At 40.0% G+C, this 23,089-nt stretch overlaps 1 long non-coding RNA gene across 1 annotated transcript in view; it reads right to left on the bottom strand.

Annotated features, from left to right (window-relative positions):
• LOC127011768 (uncharacterized) overlaps window positions 1-23,089 on the bottom strand; it is a 104,670-nt gene that overhangs the window by 20,010 nt on the left and 61,571 nt on the right. The gene's annotated exons all lie outside the window — the stretch shown is intronic.

Genomic DNA, 23,089 nt, shown 5'->3' with positions numbered 1-23,089 from the left:
GCAAGGTCTCAGGTATCAAAATACTTAAACAAATTACGGGATAACCTAATAGCTATAAATCAAAGGTACGACTGACGAATTTCAGTACCAAATATCCTAAACACACCGTTGAAGATAAAAGCTAGAGAACAGTCAGAGTCATCAGATCCACCAGTACAAGCTGAGGCTGACGACCCTATCTCTACAGATCCCTATATATAGGAAAAAGATATAAACTACCTCACTATTCCGGCAGTCCTCATTCAATCTGATTTATCAGACAAGGAGTTGACCGACCGGATTCTAACAATAGCATTGTAGAAATAAAACCAACCAAAATGACTGAAGAGATAATTGCCCAAAGGTCATACATTAAAGAAATATCAAATGCCATCCCGGGGTTAAACGTGCAAAGGATACACCTTCAGAGATTCGAAAGAGCTTTAAAGATGGTTAACCTTACATTCGGGGTTTTGGCTGTAGAAGTCATCAAATCCAAAATAATTGGATCGACATTATACAGAGTCCAAAACGAAACAACAATAGGAGCTATAAATAAATAACTGCAAGATACTATAGTCGGAGAAACATTCGACGTAGTTAAACGAGAGCTCCTAGAAGATTCGTATATTGATGAAGGCCTATCGGCCGAACACGCTGACAAATTCAAAACCAAGGAAGCCATCACCACAATGGTCAAAAATTGTGAGCATGGCCGCATCAAAACAATATTGGAAGCATGCAATTTTGCAACTATGAACGAAACCGTCGCCAAGTACATACAATCTAGCACCCAACGTGGAAATAATTATCGCGGTAATAATTATAAAAACACTTATCGCGAAGGAGGAAATAATCGAGGTAATTATACCAATACCAGATATTCTCAGAATAACGGATATAATCAAAAGAATGGCTAAAAAAAAATTACAATAACCAAAATAACAATTATTACGGAAACAACAAACGTGGGGGAAACAACCGCGGCGGATACAGCCGTGGGGAAAACAACAACGGTAATGGTGGTAACAACAACAACCACAATAACAACGTTAGGGTAGCACAAACAAATTCGGGAAACTCCCAAACACCTTTAAATACACGACAGTAAGCAACATTAAAATTCACGCTCTAAATATCAGCCAATATACATGCATACAGGAAAAGAATTAGTTCTTCTACTATACACAGCTGCAGAATTATCCATATTGAAGGAAAATTGCGATAACTTTAAAAAAATTCAAGATAATCACATTATAAACATACAGGGTATATGTCAGAAAGTTACCAAATAAAAAGGCTTAACTACTATTGAAATTCAAACTTCCACATGATTTCCATATCGTAAATATGCAATTCGCTTTTCCATGTGATGGAATTCTAGGAATCGATTTTATCAAAAGATACAACTGTCAATTAGACTTCAAGCCGTCTGAAGACTGGCTTATAAAGAGACCAAATAACCTCAAATATTCGATTTATGTTCCAATGGCATACAGTTCTGGTAACAACTCCCTAATTCTGGCAGCAAGATCCCAAGTCGTCCGAAAAATGGAAATAAATTCAGAAGAAGACAGTGTATTAATTCAGAATCGAGAAATTCAGCATGGTATCTATATCGCAAATACCATTGCAACAGTCCAATATGCATATATAAGATTTCTAAATGCCACAACAACACAGATCAAGTAGTTTATTTATTATATAATTTATTTATTATATTGTTAAAACGGATTTAGAAACCAGACAAAAAATTGTATTATACCAACTTGCAAAAACTTTCCGCAATTCAATTCAGTGAACAACTTACAGCAGTATGCACCCAGCATAGTGATGTATTCGGACTAGAAACCGAATCGATCACTACCAATAATTTTTATAAACAAAAGCTGAGATTAACTGATAATGAACCCGTATATATACAAAATTATAAAAATCCTCATAGTCAACTAGACGAAATTAAAAAACAAGTCCAAAAACTGATCAATGATAAAATTGTGGAACACTCTGTATCACCTTATAATAGCCCACTTTTGTTAGTACCCAAAAAGTCCAGCCAGAAGGGAGAGAAGTCCCGGAGCGGCGCGACCGAACCCCGAGAGTAACGAGCCAGAAGTGAGAGAAGTCCCGGAGCGACGCGACAGAACCCCGAGAGTAACGAGCCAGAAGGGAGAGAAGTCCCGGATCGGCGTATGCCTACGAACCCAACACAGAAGTCACGCTACGCATAGCCACCCAGTCAGGAGCAGTTCGCAGTTCGCCGCCACCAGCAAGCAGGACACCACACCGCAACAGCCACGCAAGGAGAATCGAGCCCGCAGGAACTGCATGGACAGTACGCGAAAGGGTGAGGCTAGGGTGGAACGTTCGTATATACAAGGCGTAGAAGCGAAGTGAAGAGCGATGCGTTCCGCCTTGACTATCCGCACGATCTGAACGGAAACCCCCGTGGCACCCCGTGGCACCCCATGGCAGCAAGGGACAGGTGGTCGTGTGTCGAGAGGAGTGATCCTGGAGAACTCGTCACTGTTCACCCTAGTCTGAGAACGGTGACGCTTCCCTCAGCCCGCACGGCTGACCCCATAACGAGTCTGAATCGTGGCCGAGCAGTCACCGAGCCAAACGCGTCAGGAGCAAGCAGCGGTCAAGAATCCTCAAGGAGCGACAAAACGGGAACACCTTGTCAACGAGGCGAGCGAACATCGAGACAACCCACACCGTCGGAGACAGCAAGACAAGCAAATTATAAAGCCGACTGCAGTTATACCCGCAATAAACCCATTACGAACCCGTGAATTCACGTTTATATAAATTTGGTGGGACGAACACACATAATCTACTGAGCTAGCCGCACAACTACCGTAGCGAGCAGAAAGCAAATAAATCAGTTCGTTACATCTGGCGACCAAAACGTGATTGTCCCAGCGGTGAAAGCAAAATAAACAGAATGGGAAAGAAGTGGATTTACCGCCTTAAGAAGGAGGATTTCGCCCATGTCGCACAAAGACTTAATGTCGCCCTGGACGGTAGATTAGAGGACATGATGGGACATTGTCGGAGTATTACTCCGAGACAGAGAACGACCCATAACTTGCCGACATCTAGGCTGAGTTGGAAGCCATGTATTACGACAGAACCCGCCCGAGTATCACGCAAACTAACGCTGAAGAGGATAACCTAGTAGCAAGCTTCAGCGTCGACAACTTGCAAATGGAGGCCCACAGGAGAGAGTCAAGCCAGGACAGGAAGACAACAGTGCTGACCTCTAGACCCAGCCAGTCGGATTATGCAAGGGTCGCTAAATAAGTCCGCGAGTGGTCATTCAGGTTCGGCGGGGCGGAGAAACCGTTCGAGTTCCTGGAACAGCTTAGACCTAGACATGATCCCCGAGCAATGCCGGAGTTGCTGAAAGGAAGGGCGTAGAAGTGGTTTATCGCCAACAATAAACAGTGGAAAACCTAGGCGGAGTTCATTGAGAGTTTCTATCTTTACTTTCTGCCGAGAGATTTCTTCACAGGGCTGTCGCATCAGGTCAGGCAACGAAAGCAGGGTTTCAGTGAGGCATTTAAAGACTACATGATCGACATGCAGACGATGTCGAGGCCACTAAACTATTCTACGAGAGACTCCTTAAAGATCATAAAGGAAAACTGCACCCCAATCCTAAGGATCTTCCTAAGGGCGTACAAAGTGCCGGACCTGGACACGTTGATGCTATTAGCCGATGAATACAAAGAACTGAAAAAGGAGCGGGAAGCGTTTGCACAAGAAAACAAGTTCTGAAAGGCAAAGTCGTCACCACCAACGCAGGTCACGTGCAGAATATGCGGGGAGACAGATAGCCAGGAGACACGGAGAAATGACCAATTTTCACCGGCGCAACGAGTCCCACGACAGCAGGCACCAGGAGCACCACTAGGAGGCCAATGGACGCCACCACAGCAGCAACAGAAGCAACCAGCGAACACGGTGTGGAGACCGCCAATCACAACACAGAGATCGCGGGGAACGACACACATTGCAGATGCCCATGAAGCCTAGGCACGAGGATGTCGACTCCAACGCCTGTTGTTCTGCTGGGTGTGCGGGAGAGTAGGTGTCAGGAGCGTCGAGTGCTGCCAGCAGGCGGGAAATGCCTAGCGACCTCAGCCGCAGAGAGGTAAGCGGGGGTCGCAAGATGCTACCTCTCCAAACTAACGGGCGAGCTAATCGAGGAGGAGCAGCAGTTGTCCGCAGCGGTGACGATTGGGAAAGGCACGTACAAGGCCACGATCGACACCGGGGCAACAGGGAGCTTTATAAGCAAGGAATTGGGGGACAACCTGGCTGCCATCGGGAGGATTACAAGGACACGGCGGCAAGTTAGGTTATCAGACGGAAGGTGCGGCCGGATCGATGAACAGCTTGAGGTGTCCCGCATTCGGGAACAAGCGACTGACCATGAGCTTGCAGATACTACTAGGGTTAGTGGATTCATCGGTGTTAGGATGGAACTTTCTAACTTAGGTCGGAACCGAGGTAAGGTGTGCTGGACACGAGGTGATAATACCGGCCAGGAACCGACACAATGGGTGGCTCGAATATGACGATACAGCGAAGTTCCTGGAGGCAGAGCTATCCAATTTCACAACCTTGACAGGAACGACGAACATGGCAGAGCATCAAATCACGATGAAGGACGACAAACCAATAAAGTAGAGATACTACGCCAAGAACCCGAAAGTTCAAGGGGAGATCAATGCGAATGTGGCAAAACCCGCTGAAAGAAAGCAGCAGGCAGTACACTGCGTTTATAGTGCCGGAAAAGGGCTTTTTCCAGTGGAGAGTAATGCCGTTTGGACTCCATTCGGCATCTGCAACCTTCCAGCGGGTGTTGGACCGGGTGATTGGTCCCGAGATGTCGCCGCACGCATTTGCCGAATGCGATGCCCATCGCCGAATTAGAGCCGCCGCCAACAGTTAGAGAACTCCGACAGTACCTGGGAGTAGCATCATGGTATCGGCGATTTGTACCTGACTTCGCAAAAATAGTCAAACCTCTCAACGATCTGCTGCGCAAAGGCAACAAGTGGGTGTAGACAGAGGAACATCAATCGACTTAATGGAGGGAGACACCTTGTACAGGAACATTCCGCACAGAGCAGGCAGTGAGGATGTCGCGACATGGAAGATGTGCGTCTCTAAAGCTCTACGAGAAGCGGTGCTGAAAGAGAACCATGACTCACCGACAGCTGTCCATGTAGGAAGCAGAAGGACAATATCACGCCTGGCAGCCCGGTACTACTGGCCTGGCATGCACCGAGACGCTCGAGCCCACGTAAGAGGGTGCGAGACGTGTATCAGATTCAAGCCGAATCAGATGCAGGCAGCTGGGAAAATGCTCACGCAGGTGCCAGAGGAACCGTGGTCTACAGTATGGGCAGACATCGTCGGACCCCTGCCGCGTTCAAAACATGGCAACCAAATGCTGCTGGTGCTGATATCCACAGGGTACACGCCGGCGTTTATTACTCAAGGCAGAAAACCGAGACTACCGACAGAGAGACCTTGGGAACAGGGCGACCCACTGAGACTCCAGGGTCGAAGGCCAACCAACTCGGGGAAATCTTTGAGATTGTAGGGCGGAATCTGGAGGATCAGGCAACCTAAGGAGGAGACAATGGACACCAGCGGTGGGGGACGTCGTGTGGGCCAAGGTACATCATTTGTCAAAGGTGGCCGTGGGGTTCGCAGCAAAGTTGGCCCCAAGATACGACGGATCTTACCAGGTCACGGATTTTGCGTCACCAGTAATCTGCAAATTACGGCACGTGAACACAAAGAAAGAGAGGTCCATCCACGTGAGCGAGTTGAAACAACAACAAACACAGAACACAAGCGAGCAGCTACAAGCAGATACGGTAGACAAAAGCCAACAGTAAAGTCTCAAAGGACACGAGGAAAAGGGTCCAAGGATAGCTCCAAGGATACCCAAAGGACACGAGGAAAAGGGTCCAAGGATAGCTCCAAGGATACCCAAAGGACACGAAGAAAAGGGTCTAAGGATGGCTCCAAGTATACCCGAAGGACACGAGGGGTCCATGGATAGCGCCAAGGACACCCAAAGGACGCGAGAAGGGTCCAAGGATAGCTCCAAGGATGCTCAAAGGATGCAAAGAAAAGAGACCGAGGATAATTCCAAGGATGCTCAGGAATGAGGAAAGACTCCGAGGATCACTCCTAGGATTCTTAAAGGCTACACATATAAAACTCGAAGGATTCTCTACAAGGCACTACGATACAATCATATACAGTACAAGGAACACGTCAAGGATAAAAGCGGAAAGGAACGAACCAAGGTCTCCAAGGATTTGATTAGGACTGGCAGCAGCAGTCTGCCGAAGGAAGGGGGAAGTCGGAACAACTAAGAGAGCTGTACCGAAAGAGGCCAAGCATTCCGGGGAAGGGCGTAATGCCCAGATGAGAAGACGGAATCGCCGGCCGGATCGGGGTCCAAACCAAGAAACACAGCTTCAGGAGTCTGAAAGGGCACTCATGGTCAACAAAGGCAACCTGCCAAGATAAAATAAGCTGATGAGCACATACAAGGAGTTGGGTGTGAGATCAGAGTACTTACGTAGTGGCAAGGACAAGTGGAAACGCCGGGATGAGGGGTACAAAAAAACTAAACTCCGGCCGACAGGTGCACGGGCATAAACAATTTGCAAAATCACCATACAACAGGGAAGGGGGCGCCTCGATAGGCGATCGATTGGCATTGGACGATAGAGCGATCGATTGGCACAAGCAATATGGAAATATCGGTGATGAACATCGCGGCGAGCAAGTGGCAACGCCACACCTGCGATAACGATATCGTGAGCAGGCCCTCTGGTTATTGATAGCCGATTAATATCGGTGCCCAGTGGGAACAGATGGAGGATCGGCGCGGGAGATTTGAAACGTAGTGTGGAAACGTAGCAAGGTTAAAAGCGTCGAGGGAACGTCGAGGGAGCAACGAGGGAGCGCCGAGGGAATCATACCGAGATGCACCATGACTCAAGGGCTAGGATATACAAGGGAACGCCGGAGAGTGGGAGCGCTGATTTTCTTAAATCTTTCCCGAAGTAAGGGTGGAATGTGAGGTGTTGAAAAACTCCACACAAATCCCAGCAGCAGATGGCCGGCCGCTCAACAGGTACACGGCGCGGCGAAGAGCGGTTGGAGAACGAGAGAGCTTGGAGATCGATCAGTCGAGTACGAGCAGTCAGTCAGTGGAAATTAATCTGTCGAGATCAAGAGAAGCATTTGAACAAATACCAACCAAGCAAACAACAAGGCGAGTCGTTGGAAACAGCGCAGTAGGAGCCTACAAGGAGCAAGATTGTCACGCCGAGACGTTCGGGATTGGGAATTACAAGGAATCTCCGAAGTGAGACACAGGTGGCTGAGGTCTAAGGAAGCACCACACGGCTAAGTCAAGGCGGTCTGTTCATTCGTGCCAACGAAGTCCCGGAGCGGCGCAACAGAACCCCGAGAGTAGCGATCCGGAAGGGAGGGAAGTCCGGAGCGGCGCTACAGAACCCCGAGAGTAGCGAGCCAGAGGGGAGAGAAGTCCCGGAGCGGCGCGACAGAGCCCCGAGAGTCATGAGCCAGAAGAGAGAAGTCCCGGATCGGAACCCAGCACAGAAGTCACGACGTACAGCCACCCTGTCAGGAGCAGTTCGAAATACGCCGCCACCAGCAAGCAGGATACCACACCGCAACAGCCACGCAAGGAGAATCGAGCCCGCAGGAACTGCACGGACAGTATGCGAAAGGGTGAGGCTAGGGTGGAACGTTCGTTTATACGAGGCGTAGAAGCGAAGTGAAGAGCGAAGCAGCTTCCTGGCGTTCCGCCTTGACTGTCCGCACGATCTGAGCGGAAGCCCCGTGGGACCATCCGGGACAGAGCAAGGGACAGGCGGTCGGGTATCGAGAGTAGTGATCCTGGAGAGCTCGTCAGTCTGTTCACCCTTGCCTGAGAATGCTGACGACTCTGAATCGTGGCTGAGCAGTCACTGAGCCAAACGCGTCAGGAGCAAGCAGCGGTCGAGAATCTTCAAGGAGCGACAAAACGGGAACACCGTGTCAACGAGGCGAGCGAACATCGAGACAACCCACACCGTCGGAGACAGCAAGACAAGCAAATTATAAAGCCGACTGCAGTTATACCCGCAATGAACCCACTACGAACCCGTGAATTCTGTGCTTTCTCACTGAACTACTGTGCGGTCACGTTTATATAAATTTGGTGGGACGAACACACACAACCTTTTGTGCTAGCCGCACAAATACCGTAGCGAGCAGAAAGCAAATAAATCAGTTCGTTACACAGTCATAGGTTGTTCTGAAAAACATGCTCAAGAACTTAACTGATGTTTTCGAGAAATGTAGGTAACGCAACCTAAAGCTACATCGGTTACGGGATATAACATCCTTTTCAACAAACAATGGTTCGTATTGCTTCACGCGATTACCATTCAGTTTAAAAATAGCGCCAATCTCTTTTTAGAGAATAATGACTATATCTTTCTCTGGATTAGAACCTTCGCAAGCATTTCTTTATTTGGATGACTAAATAGTCATAGGTTATTCTGAAAATCATATGCTCAAGAACTTAACTGATGTTTTCGAGAAATGTAGATAACACAACCTAAAGTTACATCCTGAAAAATGTTCAATTTTCATGCATGAAGTAACTTATACTCTCGTCACATAACAAGATTATGTAAGAAAGATGTAAAATTCGAATGGACAACAGAATGTAAAAAAGCCTTCGAACATCTTAAATCAGCATTAATAAACCCTACTCTGTTGCAATACCCAGATTTTAGCAAAGAATTTTGCATAATCACAGATGCCAGCAAATACGCTTGTGGAGCTTTCAGTTGCATACGCATCAAGATCATTTACGAAAGGTGAAAGCAAATTCCAAAAGCAGCGTATATGAAGTCATTAATAATAATGAAGTACGTAAAGTAGTGACCTTGCATGTGAATAATAAAATGTATTTATTTAAGCACGAAAAGAAAATTACAGCAAGATATAATGTTAGCGATTTGTTAACTAATGGAATCATTGACTTAGGTCAATTCTTTCAAAGGCTTGAAAAGCAGGCTGGTATTCACAAAGTCGGCCAACTCAAAGTGTCACCGTGGGAAAATATCTTAAAACATGTTTCAATTGATAATTTTAAAATTATTGTCAATAATATATTGAAATCATTGAGAGTAGCACTACACAACCCGGTGACCGTAATAAAAAATAATAAAGAATAAGAAGCTATATTGTCTACATTCCATGATGATCCAATACAAGGTGGTCATACAGGCATTACAAAAACCTTGGTCAAGGTCCAGAGGCACTATTACTGGAAAAATATGTCCAAAGACATAAAAGAGTACATAAAGAAATGTCCTAAATGCTAAAAGTCGAAAACGACTAAACATACTAAAACACCACTAACTATAACCGAAACTCCACAAAGAGCTTTCGATATAGTAATTGTAGATACTATTGGTCCACTTCCAAAATGTAATAATGGAATCGAATACGCAGTAACACTCATCTGCGACTTAACTAAATACCTAGTAGCTATACCTATACCAAATAAAAGTGCAAATACAGTAGCAAAAGCTATATTGGAAGATTTTATTCTAAAGTACGGTCCAATAAAGGCGATCAATACGGACATGGGAATAGAATATAAAAATTCTATTATTGAAGATCTATCTAAATATTTACATATTAAAAACATAACATTAACTGCACACCACCACCAGACAGTAGGTTCCGTGGGGCGAAGCCACAGAACACTCAATGAGTTCATTCGTTCGTACATCTCAGTTGACAAAACAGATTGGTATGTATGGCTGCGATACTTCGTCTATTGTTTTAATATAACCCCATTTTTATTATTATTATTATAACGAAATTGCCAGGAATTATAAAGTGCGGGTAATTTTTGTTTGTATTAAGCAATAGCTACAAAGGCCTTCTGCTTAAACTCGATGTGACATTTGACTTAAATATAGATGTATATGCATATGTGTGCTTAATCTAGGTTTGTATGTTCATTCGAATTAAATTTAAATGTTATTATAGAGGTTAATGGATTTCAGAAATTGGATTGTTGTGGATATATTCATGGGGTCTACTATTTTTTCTAAAGATTGTTGGAGGAATTTATGTCTTTGCTCAATATATCTGGGGCATTCAAGGAATATGTGTGATAGGGTAAGGTTTTGGCTACATTGTTGGCATGTGGGGGGAGGTGTTTTGTCAAATAGGTGGCAGTGAGTCAGTTTAGTGTGTCCAATTCGGAGTCTCATAAATTTAATGGTGTCTAATCGGGAGGTAGTTGGGTTTAATAGATCTAAATTGTTATGTTTTTTTGTGTTGATTAGTTTGTAGTGAACAGATGTGTTGTTCCAGATTAGGTCGTTTTGGGCTTTCATGTGGTTACTAATGTATTTAAGAGTATCGTGTATGTTGTAATTTTGTTCTGATATTAGTGGCAGTGAGGTTGCTTGCTTAGCAGCTTTGTCTGCGAGCTCGTTGCCTATTATGCCGCAGTGTCCTGGGACCCATATCAGTGTGTATTTGTATTTGCATTTGTATTTTACCATTATTTTTCTAATTTCTAATATGTAGTACGTTGAGTTGTTTGGGTTTTCCAGTGCTGTAAGGGCTGAGAGTGAGTCAGTGCAAATAGCAAATTTTCCTTTTTGCCTTTCCGCATATCTGCATGCGTGGAGAATGGCTGCTACTTCAGCGGTGAAAATGGATGAATAGGGAGGAAGTATTTTCTGAGTTATCACCTGTTGTGAGGAGGTTACGCTGTAAGCAACTCCCTTGTCGGATTTGGAACCGTCTGTGTATAAGAATGTGTGCTTTTTGAGAGTATATTTTATTTCTAGGAAGTTTTTGTTGTAGACTATTGGTGGTGTATTTGGCTTTAATAAGGTGTGTAAAGATTTGTTTATTTTTGAAAAGTTGAAGGACCAAGTTGGCGTGGTTTTTTTTTTATTAGTTATGGGTGCAGGTTGAAGTTGTAGTGCTTTGCAGTGGTCGATAGTGTCTTTTATTGCTGATGGCAGTTTTGGGATTCGTTTTGTTTTCGAAATTTTTTTTATAATTTGTTCTAGGGGTGTTTTTTTTGCGGTGGATATCATTTTAAAGTTTTTTAATGTAGCAAGTTTAATTCTTTGTTCTATAGGTTTTATGTTAGATTCGTATAGTAGGTTGTTTATTGGTGAGGAGCGAAAGGCCCCGAAGGCTATTCTAATAGCTGAATGGTACATTGTTTTTATTTTGTTAAGTTTTGATTTGTGTGCTTTTCCGTATAGAAATAACCCATAATCAATTTTTGACATAATAATTGAGTGTATTATATAAATAATAATTTTAATGTGGCAGTTGAAACTAGTGCTAGATAGACATTTTATAATATTTAGTCTTTTAGAAATTTGTGTTGTTAGTCGATCTATGTGAGCATCCCATTTATAATTATTGGTTATGGTAATACCAAGTATTAGAGACTTTACATTTTTTACGTTAAAGGTACTAATCAATTTAAAGTTGCATTTTTTTTTTCGACAAATGTATAGGAATTTAGATTTGGGTATAGAAAGACTGGCTCCAGAGTATTTACACCATTCTTGAATGTCAGTAAGCAGTGGGTTTACGTTTATTGTTTTGTCTGTTCTTTTGTGCCTATTTATAATTGTATAGTCATCAGCGTATGCTGTAAATTCAAATGATTTGTGAAGACCTATGATTCTATTAACTTTATTGTAGGCAATGGCAAACAGAATAACTGATAATGGTGATCCTTGAGGGATTCCATTTTCAAGTGTCAAGGGTTGAGATTGTATGTCTTGAATTTGAACGCAAATTTTTCGATTAGTTAGAAAGTTTATTATGTATTTCATAATTTCTGGTCCTAATTTCCAATATACGAGTTCGTCTAGGATTGTGTGAATTCCTATTTTGTCAAATGCTTTTAAGAAGTCTAGTGAAATTATTGTAATGTGGCTTTTTCTGGAGAGGGTGGTGGTAGTCAGATAGTCTAGCGTTGCTAGAGAGTCAGATACCGATTTACCCTTTCTGAAACCCATTTGACGACTATCGAGTAGCTGGCTGTTGTTGACTAGCCACCATAGTAGCTTAGATATTATTTTATCCATGACTTTAGATAGACAGCTATTCAGGGATATGGGTCTGTAGGAAGATATTTCGGTTTTGTTTGAGTCTGGTTTTAATATTGGTATTACGTTGCTTACTTTGAATTGCTGTGGAATATGTGCGTTGAGGATATTGTTATATATCTGGTAGATTTTTGATCATCGGGTAACTAATACGGTCTCTACCTGGTGTCTTGCCTTTTAATTGGTTTAAAGCGCTTTTTAATTCCATAATTGAAATATCGCATTCTAAGGATTGGGTTAGTGGAGATGTACTGTGGGAGAAATTGAAGCTAATTTTTTCTTTGTGTGATATAAAAGTAGGATGGAAATTGTTGTTAAGTGATGCATTTGACCAGAATTCGCAAAGGGCTTTGGAAATGTCGTATTTGCTTGTATGGATGTCAGATGGGTTGTTAGGGTTAATGAGACAGTGTATCTGTGTGTTAGTCTAAAGGCCACAGAATCTGTTGATTCTTTTCCATATTGTTGGAATTAGGGTTTGTGGGTTTACGTCTGAGGTAAATTCGTATAGGGCTATGCGTTTTTTCTGTTTTATTTCTCGTTTAAGAATGGCGTTGGCTTTTTTGTAGGCTATTATGTTGGCTGTGTTTATATTACGACACATGTTTTTCCAGGCTATTTTGTTGTTGGTTTTTAGAATTTGTAGATCGGAGTCCCACCAGGAAACCTGATTAGTTAGGGTGATATTGTGGTATGGATAAATGGGCGCTATGCTTCATGAGGGTACAAAGGTGTGCTGTTTCTTGGTTTATTTGTTGGCTGAGTGGTCTATCATCGGAGAACTGTTTGCTAAGTTTTTGATAGAGAGGCCAGTTAGCTTTATCAATATTAAATTTTGGTTTGCTAATGGAGGAGTCAGTTGATTCATTTCCAAAAAGTTGGATAGAGATCGGGAAGTGGTTACTAACTGACAGTTGATTGTCAATTGTCCATTAAGCGTGTAGGAATAGTTCAGGGGAAGCTAAGGAGAGGTCAATATGTGTAAATGTGTGGTGTGTGGTGAAGTGGGTTGGGGAGCCATTATTGAGTGTGGTTATCAAGGATTGGTTTATAAATTTAAACAACAGGTTGCCTCGTGCGTTATTATTTTGTGATCCCCAACTTTTGTGCCAGCTATTGAAATCGCCTGTTATTAGGCAAGGAGTGTTTATATTGTTATAAGTGTCTTGTAATTCTTGTAGGGTGAATGGTTTGTTGGGAGGTATATAACTAGAAATTATTGTAAATTTTACTTTAGATTGTACTGTTACGGCGACTGAGTCAAAGCTTATATTGTGGATTTGGGTTTGTTCTTGTTGCAAAGAGTTGTGGATTAGGAGAGCTACCCCGCCGTATGGGTTGTTTGAAGTATTTATGTGATAAAGAGTGTAGTTTATTGGGATAGGAATATGATTGGTAGAGTGAAGGTGAGTATCTTGAATGGAAATTATTTTAGGGTTGTCTTTTTTTATGAGTATTTGTAGGTGATTATAATTATTGAGGTATCCATTTATATTTAATTGTAATACTTTAAGCATGAATAGGGCATAGTTTAAGGATAACTAGAACTAAAATAATTTTCTATTAATATGTTACATATCATTTCATAGGTCTAAATCTTCATCTGTGCTCATTATATTCATGTTATCAGATATCTTACATTTCTTACTAATTTTCTTTTCGGGTTTAGTTTTTTGGTTGTTTTTGTCTTTTGATTTCAAGGTAGTTCCTAACTTATTTGATTTGGTTGTGAATATTTTTAATTTAAGTTCATCCGAAATTTCGGAGCGTGTGGGGTATAATGATGTTGATGCAGTGGTGTCCATGTGTTCTTCAGGGGAGTCTTCATAGGTGATAATTTGTCTAGTTATAGGATTTGGGGTTGGTGTTTTTGATGTAGAGCGTGCGTTGTTGTTTCCGTAGTTGGTTTTCTGTGGGCAGTGATAGCTGCTTTTTGGGCGTAGGATATTGGTGGGTGGGTATGGCGTGTATTGTATATGAAGCGGGCTGTCTTGTGGTCTACTTTTTGCGTTATTTTGATGGCTGTAAATTCTTTTTGTTTGATAAAGGCGGGGCATGATTTGTCCATAGCGTTGTGGTGTTTCATTTGATCATCTTCGTATTTGCAGTTGATGCAGGTTGGGGTATTGGTGCATGGTTCGTTGTCTGTTGTGTGAATTTCTTTGGAGCAGTTGGCGCATGTTTTAGGGCTTTTACAGTGGGAGGAGGGGTGTCCAAATCTGAGACAGTTGAAGCATCTCATTGGAGGAGGAATGTATGGTCGTATGTTAACCACTTCGTATCCTATCCAGAGTTTGTCGGGTAGGGTAATTGTTGCAAAGGTAAGTATGATAAGGCCTGTTTCTGTCGTTTTATTGCTATCGTTTTTGTCTTTTCTTAATATTTTTCGGACGTCAATAACGTTTTAAGGTTTAAGTTCTTCCTAGATTTCATTTTCATCAATATTCCTTAGATCGTTGGAGTATATAATGCCTTTGGTGGAGTTTAGAGTTTTGTGCTCTTCGGAGTGTACCGGGAAGGTGTGGAATAATTTCATTTTAAGTAATTTCTGAGCTTGAATATGGTTTTTTGTTTTGATGAGAAGGGTACCAGTTCTAAGTTTTTTGCATGTATCGATCGACTGGTCCATTACAGGTGTAGTCTATCACTTTTTTAATAATAAAAGGTGATATTTTTTCGAAATTCCCATTATCAGTTCTGGTAATAATTATGTACTTTGGTTCACTTTTTATTGTGTTAATCGTTGTCAGTGGTCGGTCGGGCGGTCGGTCGTGGGAACGAGACATTGTAGTTGTTTTGGGCTCGGGCCCTTGGTGCGTAAGTAAAGCAAGTTCACTTGTTTATAGGTTTCGTTTCTTTTCGGTTAATCGCGAATAAGTTTTCGAATCGGATGATCGGTTGGTAGATTAAACTGATAAGCAGTAGCTTGAAGCGTAGGTTAGTTGCACGTCTTAACTCTTTGAAGCTCGGATTGAAAATTATAACCCCATCTATGGCACATGACTATTGTCCATATGAGCTAGTTTTTGGTAAAATTTTAAATCTTCCAAAACATTTTGATAGCATAGATAAAATAAAACCCTTTTATAATATAGAAGATTATGCAGGCATTTAAGAGAGCTTGACCAATAATTTCGATTCAAAAATTTGGGATTAGGTTTAATTGAAAGTGAAACATGGCATAAGTTAGATTTGAAATATACAGGTGCTTATAAGGTACAACAAATAGGAGATAGAGATAACATAACTATATTAAATAATAAAAAGAAAAAAGTATATAAAGATAGATTACAACTCTTTATTTTATAATCAATTTTTATTTCATAAGTATATCACGAATGGACATAAATAATATAAGAGTACATAGGATAACCATATCTAAAATAAGAGTACACAATAATAACAAAAGCAAGACAAATTAATTAGCAAAAGCTATATTGGAAGATTTTATTCTAAAGTACGGTCCAATAAAGGCGATCAATACGGACATGGGAATAGAATATAAAAATTCAATTATTGAAGATCTATCTAAATATTTACATATTAAAAACATAACATTAACTGCACACCACCACCAGACAGTAGGTTCCGTGGGGCGAAGCCACAGAACACTCAATGAGTTCATTCGTTCGTACATCTCAGTTGACAAAACAGATTGGTATGTATGGCTGCGATACTTCGTCTATTGTTTTAATATAACCCCATTTTTATTATTATTATTATAACGAAATTGCCAGGAATTATAAAGTGCGGGTAATTTTTGTTTGTATTAAGCAATAGCTACAAAGGCCTTCTGCTTAAACTCGATGTGACATTTGACTTAAATATAGATGTATATGCATATGTGTGCTTAATCTAGGTTTGTATGTTCATTCGAATTAAATTTAAATGTTATTATAGAGGTTAATGGATTTCAGAAATTGGATTGTTGTGGATATATTCATGGGGTCTACTATTTTTTCTAAAGATTGTTGGAGGAATTTATGTCTTTGCTCAATATATCTGGGGCATTCAAGGAATATGTGTGATAGGGTAAGGTTTTGGCTACATTGTTGGCATGTGGGGGGAGGTGTTTTGTCAAATAGGTGGCAGTGAGTCAGTTTAGTGTGTCCAATTCGGAGTCTCATAAATTTAATGGTGTCTAATCGGGAGGTAGTTGGGTTTAATAGATCTAAATTGTTATGTTTTTTTGTGTTGATTAGTTTGTAGTGAACAGACGTGTTGTTCCAGATTAGGTCGTTTTGGGCTTTCATGTGGTTACTAATGTATTTAAGAGTATCGTGTATGTTGTAATTTTGTTCTGATATTAGTGGCAGTGAGGTTGCTTGCTTAGCAGCTTTGTCTGCGAGCTCGTTGCCTATTATGCCGCAGTGTCCTGGGACCCATATCAGTGTGTATTTGTATTTGCATTTGTATTTTACCATTATTTTTCTAATTTCTAATATGTAGTACGTTGAGTTGTTTGGGTTTTCCAGTGCTGTAAGGGCTGAGAGTGAGTCAGTGCAAATAGCAAATTTTTCTTTTTGCCTTTCCGCATATCTGCATGCGTGGAGAATGGCTGCTACTTCAGCGGTGAAAATGGATGAATAGGGAGGAAGTATTTTCTGAGTTATCACCTGTTGTGAGGAGGTTACGCTGTAAGCAACTCCCTTGTCGGATTTGGAACCGTCTGTGTATAAGAATGTGTGCTTTTTGAGAGTATATTTTATTTCTAGGAAGTTTTTGTTGTAGACTATTGGTGGTGTATTTGGCTTTAATAAGGTGTGTAAAGATTTGTTTATTTTTGAAAAGTTGAAGGACCAAGTTGGCGTGGTTTCTTTTTTATTAGTTATGGGTGCAGGTTGAAGTTGTAGTGCTTTGCAGTGGTCGATAGTGTCTTTTATTGCTGATGGCAGTTTTGGGATTCGTTTTGTTTTCGAAATTTTTTTTATAATTTGTTCTAGGGGTGTTTTTTTTGCGGTGGATATCATTTTAAAGTTTTTTAATGTAGCAAGTTTAATTCTTTGTTCTATAGGTTTTATGTTAGATTCGTATAGTAGGTTGTTTATTGGTGAGGAGCGAAAGGCCCCGAAGGCTATTCTAATAGCTGAATGGTACATTGTTTTTATTTTGTTAAGTTTTGATTTGTGTGCTTTTCCGTATAGAAATAACCCATAATCAATTTTTGACATAATAATTGAGTGTATTATATAAATAATAATTTTAATGTGGCAGTTGAAACTAGTGCTAGATAGACATTTTATAATATTTAGTCTTTTAGAAATTTGTGTTGTTAGTCGATCTATGTGAGCATCCCATTTATAATTATTGGTTATGGTAATACCAAGTATTAGAGACTTTACATTTTTTACGTTAAAGGTACTAATCAATTTAAAGTTGCATTTTTTTTTTTCGACAAATGTGTAGGAATTTAGATTTGGGTATAGAAAGACTGGCTCCAGAGTATTTACACCATTCTTGAATGTCAGTAAGCAGTGGGTTTACGTTTATTGTTTTGTCTGTTCTTTTGTGCCTATTTATAATTGTATAGTCATCAGCGTATGCTGTAAATTCAAATGATTTGTGAAGACCTATGATTCTATTAACTTTATTGTAGGCAATGGCAAACAGAATAACTGATAATGGTGATCCTTGAGGGATTCCATTTTCAAGTGGCAAGGGTTGAGATTGTATGTCTTGAATTTGAACGCAAATTTTTCGATTAGTTAGAAAGTTTATTATGTATTTCATAATTTCTGGTCCTAATTTCCAATATACGAGTTCGTCTAGGATTGTGTGAATTCCTATTTTGTCAAATGCTTTTAAGAAGTCTAGTGAAATTATTGTAATGTGGCTTTTTCTGGAGAGGGTGGTGGTAGTCAGATAGTCTAGCGTTGCTAGAGAGTCAGATACCGATTTACCCTTTCTGAAACCCATTTGACGACTATCGAGTAGCTGGCTGTTGTTGACTAGCCACCATAGTAGCTTAGATATTATTTTATCCATGACTTTAGATAGACAGCTATTCAGGGATATGGGTCTGTAGGAAGATATTTCGGTTTGGTTTGAGTCTGGTTTTAATATTGGTATTACGTTGCTTACTTTGAATTGCTGTGGAATATGTGCGTTGAGGATATTGTTATATATCTGGTAGATTTTTGATCATCGGGTAACTAATACGGTCTCTACCTGGTGTCTTGCCTTTTAATTGGTTTAAAGCGCTTTTTAATTCCATAATTGAAATATCGCATTCTAAGGATTGGGTTAGTGGAGATGTACTGTGGGAGAAATTGAAGCTAATTTTTTCTTTGTGTGATATAAAAGTAGGATGGAAATTGTTGTTAAGTGATGCATTTGACCAGAATTCGCAAAGGGCTTTGGAAATGTCGTATTTGCTTGTATGGATGTCAGATGGGTTGTTAGGGTTAATGAGACAGTGTATCTGTGTGTTAGTCTAAAGGCCACAGAATCTGTTGATTCTTTTCCATATTGTTGGAATTAGGGTTTGTGGGTTTACGTCTGAGGTAAATTCGTATAGGGCTATGCGTTTTTTCTGTTTTATTTCTCGTTTAAGAATGGCGTTGGCTTTTTTGTAGGCTATTATGTTGGCTGTGTTTATATTACGACACATGTTTTTTCAGGCTATTTTGTTGTTGGTTTTTAGAATTTGTAGATCGGAGTCCCACCAGGAAACCTGATTAGTTAGGGTGATATTGTGGTATGGATAAATGGGCGCTATGCTTCATGAGGGTACAAAGGTGTGCTGTTTCTTGGTTTATTTGTTGGCTGAGTGGTCTATCATCGGAGAACTGTTTGCTAAGTTTTTGATAGAGAGGCCAGTTAGCTTTATCAATATTAAATTTTGGTTTGCTAATGGAGGAGTCAGTTGATTCATTTCCAAAAAGTTGGATAGAGATCGGGAAGTGGTTACTAACTGACAGTTGATTGTCAATTGTCCATTAAGCGTGTAGGAATAGTTCAGGGGAAGCTAAGGAGAGGTCAATATGTGTAAATGTGTGGTGTGTGGTGAAGTGGGTTGGGGAGCCATTATTGAGTGTGGTTATCAAGGATTGGTTTATAAATTTAAACAACAGGTTGCCTCGTGCGTTATTATTTTGTGATCCCCAACTTTTGTGCCAGCTATTGAAATCGCCTGTTATTAGGCAAGGAGTGTTTATATTGTTATAAGTGTCTTGTAATTCTTGTAGGGTGAATGGTTTGTTGGGAGGTATATAACTAGAAATTATTGTAAATTTTACTTTAGATTGTACTGTTACGGCGACTGAGTCAAAGCTTATATTGTGGATTTGGGTTTGTTCTTGTTGCAAAGAGTTGTGGATTAGGAGAGCTACCCCGCCGTATGGGTTGTTTGAAGTATTTATGTGATAAAGAGTGTAGTTTATTGGGATAGGAATATGATTGGTAGAGTGAAGGTGAGTATCTTGAATGGAAATTATTTTAGGGTTGTCTTTTTTTATGAGTATTTGTAGGTGATTATAATTATTGAGGTATCCATTTATATTTAATTGTAATACTTTAAGCATGAATAGGGCATAGTTTAAGGATAACTAGAACTAAAATAATTTTCTATTAATATGTTACATATCATTTCATAGGTCTAAATCTTCATCTGTGCTCATTATATTCATGTTATCAGATATCTTACATTTCTTACTAATTTTCTTTTCGGGTTTAGTTTTTTGGTTGTTTTTGTCTTTTGATTTCAAGGTAGTTCCTAACTTATTTGATTTGGTTGTGAATATTTTTAATTTAAGTTCATCCGAAATTTCGGAGCGTGTGGGGTATAATGATGTTGATGCAGTGGTGTCCATGTGTTCTTCAGGGGAGTCTTCATAGGTGATAATTTGTCTAGTTATAGGATTTGGGGTTGGTGTTTTTGATGTAGAGCGTGCGTTGTTGTTTCCGTAGTTGGTTTTCTGTGGGCAGTGATAGCTGCTTTTTGGGCGTAGGATATTGGTGGGTGGGTATGGCGTGTATTGTATATGAAGCGGGCTGTCTTGTGGTCTACTTTTTGCGTTATTTTGATGGCTGTAAATTCTTTTTGTTTGATAAAGGCGGGGCATGATTTGTCCATAGCGTTGTGGTGTTTCATTTGATCATCTTCGTATTTGCAGTTGATGCAGGTTGGGGTATTGGTGCATGGTTCGTTGTCTGTTGTGTGAATTTCTTTGGAGCAGTTGGCGCATGCTTTAGGGCTTTTACAGTGGGAGGAGGGGTGTCCAAATCTGAGACAGTTGAAGCATCTCATTGGAGGAGGAATGTATGGTCGTATGTTAACCACTTCGTATCCTATCCAGAGTTTGTCGGGTAGGGTAATTGTTGCAAAGGTAAGTATGATAAGGCCTGTTTCTGTCGTTTTATTGCTATCGTTTTTGTCTTTTCTTAATATTTTTCGGACGTCAATAACGTTTTAAGGTTTAAGTTCTTCCTAGATTTCATTTTCATCAATATTCCTTAGATCGTTGGAGTATATAATGCCTTTGGTGGAGTTTAGAGTTTTGTGCTCTTCGGAGTGTACCGGGAAGGTGTGGAATAATTTCATTTTAAGTAATTTCTGAGCTTGAATATGGTTTTTTGTTTTGATGAGAAGGGTACCAGTTCTAAGTTTTTTGCATGTATCGATCGACTGGTCCATTACAGGTGTAGTCTATCACTTTTTTAATAATAAAAGGTGATATTTTTTCAAAATTCCCATTATCAGTTCTGGTAATAATTATGTACTTTGGTTCACTTTTTATTGTGTTAATCGTTGTCAGTGGTCGGTCGGGCGGTCGGTCGTGGGAACGAGACATTGTAGTTGTTTTGGGCTCGGGCCCTTGGTGCGTAAGTAAAGCAAGTTCACTTGTTTATAGGTTTCGTTTCTTTTCGGTTAATCGCGAATAAGTTTTCGAATCGGATGATCGGTTGGTAGATTAAACTGATAAGCAGTAGCTTGAAGCGTAGGTTAGTTGCACGTCTTAACTCTTTGAAGCTCGGATTGAAAATTATAACCCCATCTATGGCACATGACTATTGTCCATATGAGCTAGTTTTTGGTAAAATTTTAAATCTTCCAAAACATTTTAATAGCATAGATAAAATAAAACCCTTTTATAATATAGAAGATTATGCAGGCATTTAAGAGAGCTTGACCAATAATTTCGATTCAAAAATTTGGGATTAGGTTTAATTGAAAGTGAAACATGGCATAAGTTAGATTTGAAATATACAGGTGCTTATAAGGTACAACAAATAGGAGATAGAGATAACATAACTATATTAAATAATAAAAAGAAAAAAGTATATAAAGATAGATTACAACTCTTTATTTTATAATCAATTTTTATTTCATAAATATATCACGAATGGACATAAATAATATAAGAGTACATAGGATAACCATATCTGAAATAAGAGTACACAATAATAACAAAAGCAAGACAAATTAATTAGCAAAAGCTATATTGGAAGATTTTATTCTAAAGTACGGTCCAATAAAGGCGATCAATACGGACATGGGAATAGAATATAAAAATTCAATTATTGAAGATCTATCTAAATATTTACATATTAAAAACATAACATTAACTGCACACCACCACCAGACAGTAGGTTCCGTGGTTCCGAAGCCACAGAACACTCAATGAGTTCATTCGTTCATACATCTCAGTTGACAAAACAGATTGGTATGTATGGCTGCGATACTTCGTCTATTGTTTTAATATAACCCCATTTTTATTATTATTATTATTATAACGAAATTGCCAGGAATTATAAAGTGCGGGTAATTTTTGTTTGTATTAAGCAATAGCGACAAAGGCCTTCTGCTTAAACTCGATGTGACATTTGACTTAAATATAGATGTATATGCATATGTGTGCTTAATCTAGGTTTGTATGTTCATTCGAATTAAATTTAAATGTTATTATAGAGGTTAATGGATTTCAGAAATTGGATTGTTGTGGATATATTCATGGGGTCTACTATTTTTTCTAAAGATTGTTGGAGGAATTTATGTCTTTGCTCAATATATCTGGGGCATTCAAGGAATATGTGTGATAGGGTAAGGTTTTGGTTACATTGTTGGCATGTGGGGGGAGGTGTTTTGTCAAATAGGTGGCAGTGAGTCAGTTTAGTGTGTCCAATTCGGAGTCTCATAAATTTAATGGTGTCTAATCGGGAGGTAGTTGGATGTGTTGTTCCAGATTAGGTCGTTTTGGGCTTTCATGTGGTTACTAATGTATTTAAGAGTATCGTGTATGTTGTAATTTTGTTCTGATATTAGTGGCAGTGAGGTTGCTTGCTTAGCAGCTTTGTCTGCGAGCTCGTTGCCTATTATGCCGCAGTGTCCTGGGACCCATATCAGTGTGTATTTGTATTTGCATTTGTATTTTACCATTATTTTGCTAATTTTTAATATGTAGTACGTTGAGTTATTTGGGTTTTCCAGTGCTGTAAGGGCTGAGAGTGAGTCAGTGCAAATAGCAAATTTTCCTTTTTGCCTTTCCGCATATCTGCATGCGTGGAGAATGGCTGCTACTTCAGCGGTGAAAATGGATGAATAGGGAGGAAGTATTTTCTGAGTTATCACCTGTTGTGAGGAGGTTACGCTGTAAGCAACTCCCTTGTCGGATTTGGAACCGTCTGTGTATAAGAATGTGTGCTTTTTGAGAGTATATTTTATTTCTAGGAAGTTTTTGTTGTAGACTATTGGTGGTGTATTTGGCTTTAATAAGGTGTGTAAAGATTTGTTTATTTTTGAAAAGTTGAAGGACCAAGTTGGCGTGGTTTCTTTTTTATTAGTTATGGGGGCAGGTTGAAGTTGTAGTGCTTTGCAGTGGTCGATAGTGTCTTTTATTGCTGATGGCAGTTTTGGGATTCGTTTTGTTTTCGAAATTTTT

The sequence above is a fragment of the Drosophila biarmipes genome, unplaced genomic scaffold, assembly GCF_025231255.1.
Source record: "Drosophila biarmipes strain raj3 unplaced genomic scaffold, RU_DBia_V1.1 ptg000008l, whole genome shotgun sequence".
Taxonomy (NCBI): domain Eukaryota; kingdom Metazoa; phylum Arthropoda; class Insecta; order Diptera; family Drosophilidae; genus Drosophila; species Drosophila biarmipes.
The sequence above is the reverse complement of the archived record's forward strand: the minus strand, read 5'-3'. Positions and strand labels throughout refer to the sequence as shown.